Consider the following 12382-nt stretch of genomic DNA (forward strand, 5'->3'; position numbering starts at 1 on the left):
AAGAAAAGAGAAGAGAGACAACTGAGACCGAGAGGACGACAGAGTTGTGTGAAACCGGAGTGGCGCTCAGCAGAGCAAAACTAACACAAAGCACACTGACTGACACACGCGTACACATTCACGCACGATTCCTGTGTCTCACTGAGCCTCGCTGTGTGAACACAAGCTCGAGCTTTAGAAGCTGACAACATCACACACCCTACTAGGCACACAGTTATTCTTCTGACTGCTAAGCAACGAACTGAATCTGCTGTGGTTGTCAAACACTTTGTCGGGGGCCAAAGGTGGATGGTATGGATGATATGAAAATGGCTCACATGGGTATCTGAAGTTACAATATTTACAGGATGCTGGTAAAACCTTGTATGTTTCAAAGAAACACAGAAAGGTAGACAGAATGCAATTCAAGCCGAGTTGGTTAGATCACCTTTGTGTTAAGAGTATAATACAAATTTACAACATCTTGTCATTTTGTCACAATTTACTATTCGTTAGTTACTGTCTGTCAAGCTTTCTATTCCCACATGGCACATGTGCAGTTTACAATAACACACCTATCATTTATTGGTTTCAGACAGAAGCTCAAATTCACAGACAGATAATTTTTACACTGCCTTTTCCAAGTTTGCAAGGCATGACATTGTGTTTTGCACTTTTTGTCTAACACTGGGTGCACATGTTAGACTAGATTTGATGCTAAATATCTGTGTGCACATCTTTGAGGAAAACCTTCCTGATAACATTTGAAAGTTAGTTTCCACTATATAAAAACTGAATAAAGTATTTCACATGGTTCTCTTTAAGATAAGACGTACTGAAAAGCGATCGCCTTGGGGCGACTGTTACAACAGATAAGAATACAACTGAAAGAACATATTGATAAAAGTAGGGCAGCTAAAGGATATGAAATATAATACAACCATTAGAGAATATTTTAGATAAAATTACAGCTGATACTGTATAAAGATATATCTTGCTAATGCCTAGCTCTTGGTTTTGTAACTATTCTTGGAATAGTGACTTTTGATTAACTTGCAGAAGATGTCTGCAGTAATCTAATTTAATTAAACTAATTTACAGCACAGTCCAATAACATACTGTTTCATGTATTTTGGGTCACAAACATGCTAAGTATCCCAAGTGGGATTGTGGATTTGAAGCTTATTCTCTGTTGCAATCAGTCATACAGGATAAAAGTGCCTAAAATGTAAATGTGAAGTGGTTCAGTCTCTCATAGTCATCGCAGCTGTGCTGCATAATATGTTTAAGTAATGAACACTTTAAATAACTGCTCTCCATGTATTCTACTGCACTGAGCTCATTACACTTGAGTTTAGGACATAAAATGGGCCATGGACCTAACAGAGCTGACTCCCCAAATGGTTCAAGTGATAATGTGTATTAATGAGTCTGGGTACCATGGTGGGATTATTTTAACAGTATTTATAAGAATCAGAATCAGCTTTATTGGCCAAGTATGTTTATGCATACAATGAATTTCTAGTGGCTCTCAATATACTTACACACAATCATGTTCAGGAGATACACATTGACATACAGCCAAAACAAAGATAACAAATCTGAACAGAGATACATAAATGTAAACATATGTCTATTATGTACAAACAAGTAGGAGAGACAAAAAAAAAAAATATATATATATATATAAATATAGAAACAACAAATGGACAACATACAATGTCTATATACAGGTGAAACAGATTCTGTAGATTTTAAACAAAGGTACAAGCAGTGCAAAGGTGTGTAAGAGTGCAAAGAGTACTGAAATAAATATTGAATGAGTAATATAAGTTACTTTATATACATATAGTAAGTGGTTATGTGCAGTTTATGCATATGTACACATCTTTGTACAGTACTTACAGCCTGCTTAAATTTATACTTGACAGTGATGGATGACTGATTTAACTGTAAGTGTGATGGTGAAGGGCAAGAAACTGTTCCTGTGTCTGGTAGTTTAGGTGTACATTGTAGCGTAGTGTACCAGTGGGGAGAAGTTGGAACAGGTTATAACCAGGGTGTGAGGGGTCTGCAGTGATTTTCCCTGCCCGTTTCCTGACTCTGGAGGTGTACAGGTCCTGGATGGTGGGCAGGTAGGCACCCATAATCTTTTCTGCAGACCTCCATTATAGTCTGTTCCTGTCCTGTTTGGTGGCCGACCCAAACCAGACAGACTGGATCAGGAGCTCCTGAGGCATGTTGTACTTCCTCAGCTGGCACAGGAAGTACATCCTCTACTGGGCCTTTTTGATGACTGTTTCAATATTGAACTCCCATTTCAGGTCCTGGGAGATTGTAGATCCCAGGAGCCTGAGGGTTTCCCCAGCCGACACAGTGCTGTTGAGTATGGTAAAGGGGGACAGGGATGGGAGGCTTCTCCTGAAGTCCACTGTCATCTCCACGTTGTTGTGACCGCACCACAGGGCCAGCTGTTCTCCTGTCTGTACGCAGACTCATCACCATCATGGATGAGGCCGATAACTGTTGTGTCATCTGCAAATTCAGGTGTTCAACAGATGTGTCTCCTGAGATGCACTTGTTGGCGTAGAGAGAGAAGAGCAGTGGGGAGGGCACACATCCCTGAGGGACACCAGTGCTGACTGTCTGGGTGCTGGATGTGATTTTCCCAAGCCTCACCTGCTGCTTCCTGTCTTTAAGGAAGTTTGTGATCCACTGACAGGTGGAGGCGGGCACAGTGAGCTTGGTTTGGTGAGAAGGACTTCTGGGATGATGTTGTTTGCCAACATGGCTGAAATTTGGGTAGCTTCTATTCAAAACTATGGATTTTCAAGGTTAATAAATCAAATAGAAAGGAAAAGGCATATTTCATCGTCAAGTTTTATTAGGAGAAGCTTAGCCGAGCAAACACAAATTAGTCCCGAAAACTCCAACTGGATCATGGATTACAATTTTTCGCAACAGTAGCTGCAAGACTCTTGGGAAGGTAAAGTCAGTCTGTCAGTCTGCCACTGTGGTCCAGACTGAAATATCTAAGTGTATATCTAAGTATTAGATGGATTGCCATGAAAGTTTTGTGTAGACATTCATGGTCCCCAGAGGATGAAGGCTACTGAGTTTAGTGACCCCCTGACTCTAGGTTTTTAGTCAAATCTCACAAAATATTGGATGGATTGTTGAATTTCCATGAAATGTGGTACAGATATCATGATGCCCAGAGGGTGAATCCTAATGAGATTGGGGATCCCTTGACTTGACCCATCTAGTACCACCAGCAGGTTAATACATTCACTTATCCAGTGAAATATCTCAAGATCTACCACATGGATTATCGCTGTCGCCAACAGGCTCTGTCTGATGCTCTCACACTAAATCTCTCACTCCAAATAAGAGAAAGCCACTTATTGATGAAACATATAGCCATGGTTATATAGGCTTCCTCCACACAGAGGATTTTTTTTTCCCAGGAAAGATTTAAGAGCTACATAGAGGTCAATTTACCAAGCGTTCACGGAAGATTTAGATTCAAGGCTGTTCACATATTTAATCACATCTTTGTCACTCTATCCTTCTTCATTGCTCTCTTTCTCCTCCCCTTCTTTCTCTGCCTCTCTCGCCGTATTGATAACAACTTTAGAGACAGTTCTAACAAGCTGATAGCCAAATGCCTGCTGGGAAGTAAATGAACAGCATTTACAGTCTGAATTGCTGAGTCTCAGTGGCACAGTGCTGCACAGAGATCGATGTGATACACAAACAAGCCATGTGCATGCTTAAAAAAACACTACACAAGTACACACACTTACATGCGTGCAAGTCGAAATACTCATATACACTCAGTGCATGTAAACTCCCACCTTTAAGTTTTTGCTGACAACTTCAAACTAGCTAAAAACTTTTGACTTCTCTGAGAGAGTTCACATGCACACACACACACACACACAAACATATTAGTGCCTCTTTAGCATTTTATAGCTAGGCTGGTCAAGCAGCTAACTGGCTTCCTGCTTGGATCACAATGAGTGAATGCGTGTGTGTGTGACTGACTGTAAGAGAGTGTGTGCAATGTAATTCTTCCCTGTAATTCTGATAAATGATGTATTCAGTCTGGCACTTCCAGCAATTCCCCTCTTTCTCTGTGACTTCTACCTCTCACTCTCCCTCCTTGCCTCACTCTTTCTCTCTAAAAAGAAGTGTAATCAGGAGAACAATGTGAATGAGTGTCATTATGGCCATAGTGATAGTAAAACAAACGAGAAAGTGTTATGGCATATTCAGACCGGATGCAGAAGTTTTGCAAAGCGTCAATTCTCGCACGAGCAAGAGCCTAGCTGTTCACACAGGAAGTGCATTTCTCCGTGGCGGTCAACAAGCGATAGCCTATAGCTCTCTCTCTCTCTCTCTCTCTCTCTGAGGGCTTGATCCCACTGGGTGCGGCTGCGTTGCATTTCGGTTCTGACGTGGCTGCCAGAGCTGATCAATGCTAGTCAGTGCTTGTGATCCCACCAGACGCACCGCAGCGTGTTTCAGAAGCGTCCCAGAAGCGGCTCTCCACTCCACTAAACATTTGCGCCCCGTATATTTTTGATGGAAGCTGCGTCAAGTCATGTCAAGCTGCACAGAGCAGATCGAGCCGGGCAGGAACTGAGACACAGAAACAGCATAGAGCATCAGGTCAGTTTTCAAAATAAAACACCCTGTGCAGACTCCCAATCGTATATCAACAATAAACACAATTAAAACAGACAAATAAAGAAACCATGTACTAACTATGTAGCCTACTTACCCATAGCAGAAACACAAAAATCAAGGAAAATTACCAAATCAACAAAATCTCAGCAAGTCAACAAAATCAGGCAGTTTAATTGCGCTGCTACTGCAGTAATTATGGTAGCCTAATTACTGTAGTAACAGCATAACTGAATTCAAAAGGCAGCTGGCTTGACTGCAGTCAAAACACTCCACTTCTGAAACACTCCTGGTGGGGCATGAAAGCCATGTGGAGGATTGAACAAAACCATGTTGGAGCCAGAACGTGACACAGATGCACCAGGTGGGATCCACGGGTCACTCTGTCTGTCTGTGTGTGTGTGTGTGTGTGCGTGTGTGTGTGTCTGTTTGTCTCTTACTTCGTGCCTGGCTTGATCTGCTCTGTGCAGCTTAACAGCATGTTAAGACCGGATGTGGAAAGTTTGCAGCTTCTGTCCAGACCTGACGCATATTATTAAAGGAGCTATATCGTTTATAATAGATTATCACTGTGTTTTCTTGTCAGATTCACTTGCAGCATGCAGACAAAATAGAGCAGACGCCATAACTATCTGAATGGTGTAATCAGTTAACATGGGCACCAAAAGGAAACTGGCTGTTATGTGGCCAGTCTGAACCAGCCATTAGGCTTTCCATTCTCCTCTCTCTCACTTTTCCTCTGTAATGAGCGCCATTAAAGCCTATAGTCATAGTGCTCCTAACAAGACAGTGTCAAGCTTTTCTCTCACACCATAAAACACCATGATGGTGATGTGTACAGGGGTCTCATTTTGTTAATTTCACCAACATGAACAGGGTCTGGTTATGCTGTACAGGCTCATTGGGCTGCTTATCAACCCATAAAACACAGCTAGGAAATACTTTTCCAATGTAGATTTCATTGCAAGGCAATTTTCCTGCTTTCTAATTTTAACTTTACCAAAATCTGGTGAAAACTGAAGAAAAATGATTGAGGTTGAACGTCAACGAATGTCTGAATATTGAACATAAAGCTCTCTACAGCTAAATGTTTTAGCTTATGGCCTATTTGTTTACATTTTGACAAATGTGCATCATGGAAACTCATGCTGCTTTGGCTACAAGCAGTTTCTCGGCGAAATTACCGTGAAACTGAAGAAAAGGTCTGAATGTGATGATTATGAATCAAAATGTGAAGTTATATGGTGTTCCTTTTTTCTATGATTTCTAAACAGATTTATGGATGTATCCTTGATGGGTTTTGGAGATCCTGCCACCCCTGCAAAAGGTGAGTTAGCAGTGTGTTCACATATTACTAAATGTCATCTGTTTTTTACAGAAATATAAATTGTGATGCTATGTTTTGTTGCTTTCATTGACTTGTTTAGGTTGTCCACAACTGCTTATAGATTGGTAGCTCCTTTCCTTTTGTTTGATTAAATACTTATAGTAATCCCAATATGTGTTACTTTGCAAGACCTATCGTGCATGTGAAAGTGAGAGTCTGGCAAGCTTTTCCCCAATTTTGAGTCATTACTGGAATTTAAAAAGGAAATGAATATGTGCTCCTTGAGCTTTGATTCAGGGCTCCTAAATATTCCCACTGGGTCCTCTCATGATGACAATAACAGCAGCATTACAATGGCTTTGGTTCCCTGCATTAGAGCCTTTGCTTCCTCACTTGGGGTTCTGCGCTGAGCAAATTGGAGAATCTACGATGTGCATAATAAATCAAGCTTTCACTCTCACTGAAGTGCTCCTGTAAGGTTTCAAAGACAGGAGAATTAAAGCACTATTAGAGTTTATCTGCAGACCCTGCTGAAGCATGAAGATATGTAAATGCACACTCTCAAGAAAAGTGGCATTTTCATAATCCTACTAATTCATTTGTAATTACTCTGCATTGTGGTTGTTGTGGTGTATAAATCGTAGGTCTACATATTGTGTCCTCTTGCTTTCATTTTATTTGTGACTTCATTTCATTCTTCTGCTCTCTCTTTCTCGTCTGCTCTCTTATCTTAAACTGCATGCGACTCACCTTACCTCTGAAAAACTCAACACTCTAAAAATTTTAGAAGGTTTGCAATCTGGAGTTAGAGACAGGCTCTCTGCCAGATGATTTCAGTGTTGCCGCTGCAAGTATTAAAAGAACAAGTGATGGTATTATAATACTAAGCTTTACCGTTTTATTTTTCTGTTTCTTACAGAGTATATGTGTGTGTTTCAGGTGTTTGCAGCAGCAGTGGTGGTTCAAATGTAAACAGTGTATATTTGGAAATATCAAAATATATAATATGAATAAATGCAACATAAACCATATATGATAAAAATATATAATAAAATGTAAAAAAAATATAAAATTTATATTTTGATTAGCATGTAGAATAGATGCTAAGATTTTTGTGCTGCAGTAATGTTAAATCTAATCCCACTGTTAATGCCATTACTATACTCATGCATCTACTACTAACTAACCTCTCCTCCTATCAGTAAAACAAACTCAACCATCAATAACACTCACTGCAAACAAAGAGCCATTAAAAACGCCTTAAATTGTTGAAAGTAATGGCTCAGTTTTTATTCATAGTTTAAACATATAGACCTTAGAAATATAGTGGAGATCTGAAAGCTTACAACAGTGATGGAAATGTGTGTAAAATGATTCATGAAGACATAGCAAGCAGAAACCGATGGAGAAACCATGTTGTTGTTGTGAAGACGTTGATCATGTCACAGCAGCGCAGATTGTACAATCCATTTGTGTGTGTCATGTAAAAATGTTGACAAAAAAAAGTTTAGGTACAGTAAAACAACTACAGTATATATTTAATTGTCTGCTTTATTCCCACCATCAGCAAATCCCTCTTCCACTGTCTTTTGTGTATATTAGTGTATGTTGCTCCTTGGCCAAAATGTCAGAATTTGAATGTTCTCCAGTTAAGTAATCATCACTTTTACTGTGTGAGCGAATGCGGAATCCATCCATTTTATGCCATTAAGAAAATCAATTCAGCATGTTTGAGGATGTTGGCAGCATGTAGAAGATACTTCATGCAATGTGGTTTTAATGAGTCGAGGGTGTATAAATGTAGTTCATCTTCAAATGCACTTAGTAGCATCATCAGTGATATAATTATCTCCTTTTCTCCAGAAGTGCCCTGCTTTACATCCATTCAGTTCCACACTCTGTTAAGATGGCCAGTACAAGCTCAGCCTTCTGGAAACTTTACTGGAGGTTGAGAGTTCAGTCTTGTTTCACAGCCCTGACAGTAGTTGTTCAGTCAGTGGACTTTCCTCTCCCTAACTTGACACTTTCACATTAGAAGCCTGTTTTTCTAACCTTTGAATATTGTGCATTTTCTTTAAATGGTAAATACAGTAACCTAGAGCTTAAAAACAAAGTTACCAAATGTCAGCTGTATAAAAACTGTAAATATATATAGTACATTTAATAGTTTCGAGCACATATTCATTAACACATATTCACCACACAAACACCCACGTCCTCAAATAGATAGTACATAATGTTACAGTTGAATAAACATTGACTGTTGGAGAATTTTCTTTCCCAACTCTTGAAAAGGTTTATGATCTTAATTGCTCATCTCCTTACTTTGTATGAATGCCCTACATGATTATGTGCGTTTTGCAGGTTATTGTGCCGTGAAGGGTGATAAGTTGAATTCCATATTTGGCCAGAGGCAAGAAAATATGTGTATGTATGTGTCTGCACCATCACATATTGACACACACTTGACACGTTAGGTGAGAAGTTTCTCAATGACATGCAAACACTAGCTCTCCCAGGGCTGGGATATGACATGAACTGTTGGTCCCAACTGTAACAATATGGTAAAATACAGTTCATTCTTTTTTTCAGTGAAATAAAATTGTGGGAATGAAATGGTTTTAATAAGGTGATTTTGATAGCTGCTGATTGCATATTTTGTGAGATGATATGGATCCTCCCTTTACCCTTGCAGTGTTATTTTCCATGTGACTTGAACTGGTGGTTTATGCATCACAACAAATGATAATGAAGTAAATAATAAAAGGATAAAGGTTCAAAGCAGCGTGTTGCTTTCCGGTACAGCTGATGGATCTTTTATAACATTCTGGACAAAGTATGTCCAAGGTGCTGATCCTGGGCCCACCATGGATTCTTGAATGAAACTACTTAAGGATACCTGCTATTTTTCGTCAATATTGACCCTTAAAATAGGTAATAGCCTTCCAGGAGATGTGGGGGTCAACTTTATGGCCAATTTTGACAGGGTGCAGGTGTCAGCGTCTTCTCAAAGTATGACAACTGCCACTAACTGCAGACACAGAGCTGTACCTTTGCAGCACTTTCAGACATCCTCGACACTTCTGGTCTATGGACATTACTGCGACAGCCAAATAAAAAACAAGCTATGGCACAGCATTAACTAACTCATCCATTCTATTTCATCTCCGTGTTATGACGGTTTTTGCACACTCAGCCCAACCAACCACCACTCCAACACTTACTGGAGGGAACAGGCACATTTCAGCCCATTAAGTTGCAAGACAAAACCAGGTCGCTACTTTTCTAGCTCATACTGTGCTGGGGAAAAATTACTTAAAAAATGCTTTTTCCAGGTAATGCACTGCTTTCATTAAAAACACCTTAACTTAAAAAATAGCACAATCAAAAAGCAATACAGTATTACTGCTCTTTTCATCACTATCAACAACAAGAAACAAAAAAACAGATGTTTTATTTCACTATGCAAAAATCAGTCGCACTGGATGTCATATGAAACACTTATGGGATCTGAAGTAGCAGCATTGGCATAAAAGATTTAAATGACTGTATTGACTTTTTGAAACTCTGTTTACATTATCCAGCAATTGATGACAAAAGTGGCCCCATATGGTGCACACAGTAACACTAATTGGAGGTAATTAAAATATTATGTTCCAAACACTGAAGACTTGCATGTTTTATTACACCATATACTGATAATACATTAATATACACAACTGTTTGCTTAACATATTATATGTGGGCATACTAAATGTCATACACACCATCTACCAGTGTGAGGTGATTTATGAGCATGGCATTTTGGTGCCATACTCAGCTCATAAAGAGACATTCAGTTTGTCATATCAAGTGCCCATCAGGTTGCCTCAGCCAACATGCTTTTTAATACAGGCACTTTTTAACTGGGCTCCAAGGTTAAATTAAAATGTTAATTAAAAGCACGGCTGTTTAATTAACAGATTATGGCACAAACAATACACCCAACACATTTGGCAGTTGTGCCAAATAATCAGTTTGGCAAAACAGAGAGAGTTGAAGAATAAAAAGATTATGAAAAGAATCAGGTTGTTAAATCTGTTGCACCTCCAGCAATCTTGGTCCCATTATTGTTTATAGCAATTTATGCTGCGGGGGCAAATTAAAACTGAATTACCATAAACACAATACTGAAAGAAAAAACAGTCCAGTGTTCTTGATGGCTCAGCAGATTATAGGACACACATACACACAAAAACAGAGCTGCCTAAACTCACAAAAAAACCTGATTTTAGAAAAAAGTCAGCTTTTCGACAAAGCCTCCTCAGCACAGACAGGACTGAGTCAATGCTCAGTTTAATAAAAGTAAAATAAAGGTGAGAGAGGAAAAGGTGTGATGGATTTGTGAGTTTGTAAATTCAGGTTCTTACTAACCTCACTGACATCAGTTGCTGTCTCTTTGATGCTCATCTCTGCATAAAAGTAGCTGATAATACTAAAACACCTAAAATAAAATCAATTAAGGACACAGTCTGTTAGAGTAATGGATTTAAAGTGGAGCTTTTGTATGATAGATGATTAGACAAATCAAATAAAAACACTACGCAGTTTGTTTGACTCAAGTTTTTTTTTTTTTATCACCACATTTCACCTCAAAACACCAGCCTGCCTGAAAACAGATGTCAGATATCTATGGATGTTGTGATTTTTCTGTATATTGACTAATACGGAGCAATATTCATGATGTGTTTTTCAGTGAGGCAGAAACATGTATCGCACATACAGCTGTGGCTCAAGAGGTAGAGCGGGTCATCCACTAATTGAAAGATCAGTGGTTCAATCTCCGGCTCCTCCAGTCCTCATGTCGAAGTGTCCTTGAGCAACATACTGAACACCAAATTGCTCCCAAAGGCCATCAGTGTGTGTGTGTGTGTGTGTGTGTGTGTGTGTGAATGATTAGAAACTCCTCCTGATGAGCAGCTTGGTACCTTGCATCGCAGCCACTGCCATCAGTGTATGAATGTATGTGTGAATGGGTGAATGTGGCTTGTAGGTTAAAGCACTTTGGGTGGTCAGAAGTCTAGAAAGGTGCTATATAAATGCAGTCCATTTACCACTGATGTACATACTGGTGTGATGGAGCAGCACATTTTTCCATCTGCTGGTGCTTTGTGTAAAATTACTGCAAAGAATGTGCCAGTACATTCACATATGATTTCATTTGAATTATTGTTTGAGGCCAAAAAATGTAGAATGATCTAATATTTCACAAAAAAACCCAGCAGATTTTAAAAAGTCAAAAAAGTTCATACAAACGTCTGTAGCAGAATGTGTTGTTTTTTGTCCTTTACAACCCTCATTTATCATCTCACAATCCCCCAGATTTATCTTGTGACCCGTTGGAGAGAGCCAGACCCTTAGGTTGGGAGCCATTGGACTAAACTATCGAACTGTATAAAAAATAGTAAAAACCAATTCCACCTTGAGCTCCTCCAGCTACAAAAGTAAAATGCTGCTTATACACTGATGGATCAGTGTCAACAATCCAATAATATCATATTTAGAAATATCACAATCATGGGGTGACTTTCACTTTGGGTAGTTTTATTTAAGTGGGATTTTGAAGGCAGGACGTTTACTTGTGATGGAGTATTTTTTTTTTAAGTATTATATGTTGCTACTTTTACTTAAGTGATCTGAATACTTCATCCACCACTGCCATCCTCTCAGCTGGGTGTGATCAGTGATGTAGTGTTTTACTTTATTACCATACTACATCTCACAGGACATCGAAAAAGCATGCTGTCACCACTAGTTGGCATTCCAACATGATTATTAGTGTGGGTGCAGTTACTTTAGTTTGTTTAGCATTTACCTCCCTTTTTATTTGCTTTTAAGTCATCTTTTTTTGGTGTATATTTTGTATTGTTATATATGTTTGTTTATATTGTCTGTTTGTCTGTGTGTGTTTTAACTATTTTCTGCTGTTTTACCAACTCTGTATATCACTATAAATTGCTTTTATATGAGATTGTGCTCTACAAAGAAAATTGAACTCTGGTTAAATTGCCTCTGTGGACCAAATATAAATATAGCAGTTGTAACTAGTAATGTCATTGTTGCTGAAGCTGCTGCTGGTCCTGTTCAAAGAATGATATCATCGTCTTTGGTGTCAGTGTTTATATGTTTCAGTGAAACTGAAATCTTAGTTTCAACGGTCAAACAACCCACCAGCTGTTCCCAGACTCTGATTCAAATGTTGCTAAATCCTGATTTGTGCATGGAACGTAGTGAAACTTCAAACCAGTCAGATGAGCATAAATAAAGCAGCACAGGCAGGAGATGCTTTTTGGTGATCACAGACATTAACCATTGAAGCCCATCAAAATCAGATCTTATTCCAAGATG

This window comes from Thunnus albacares, chromosome 15 (assembly GCF_914725855.1).
Source record: "Thunnus albacares chromosome 15, fThuAlb1.1, whole genome shotgun sequence".
NCBI lineage: Eukaryota > Metazoa > Chordata > Actinopteri > Scombriformes > Scombridae > Thunnus > Thunnus albacares.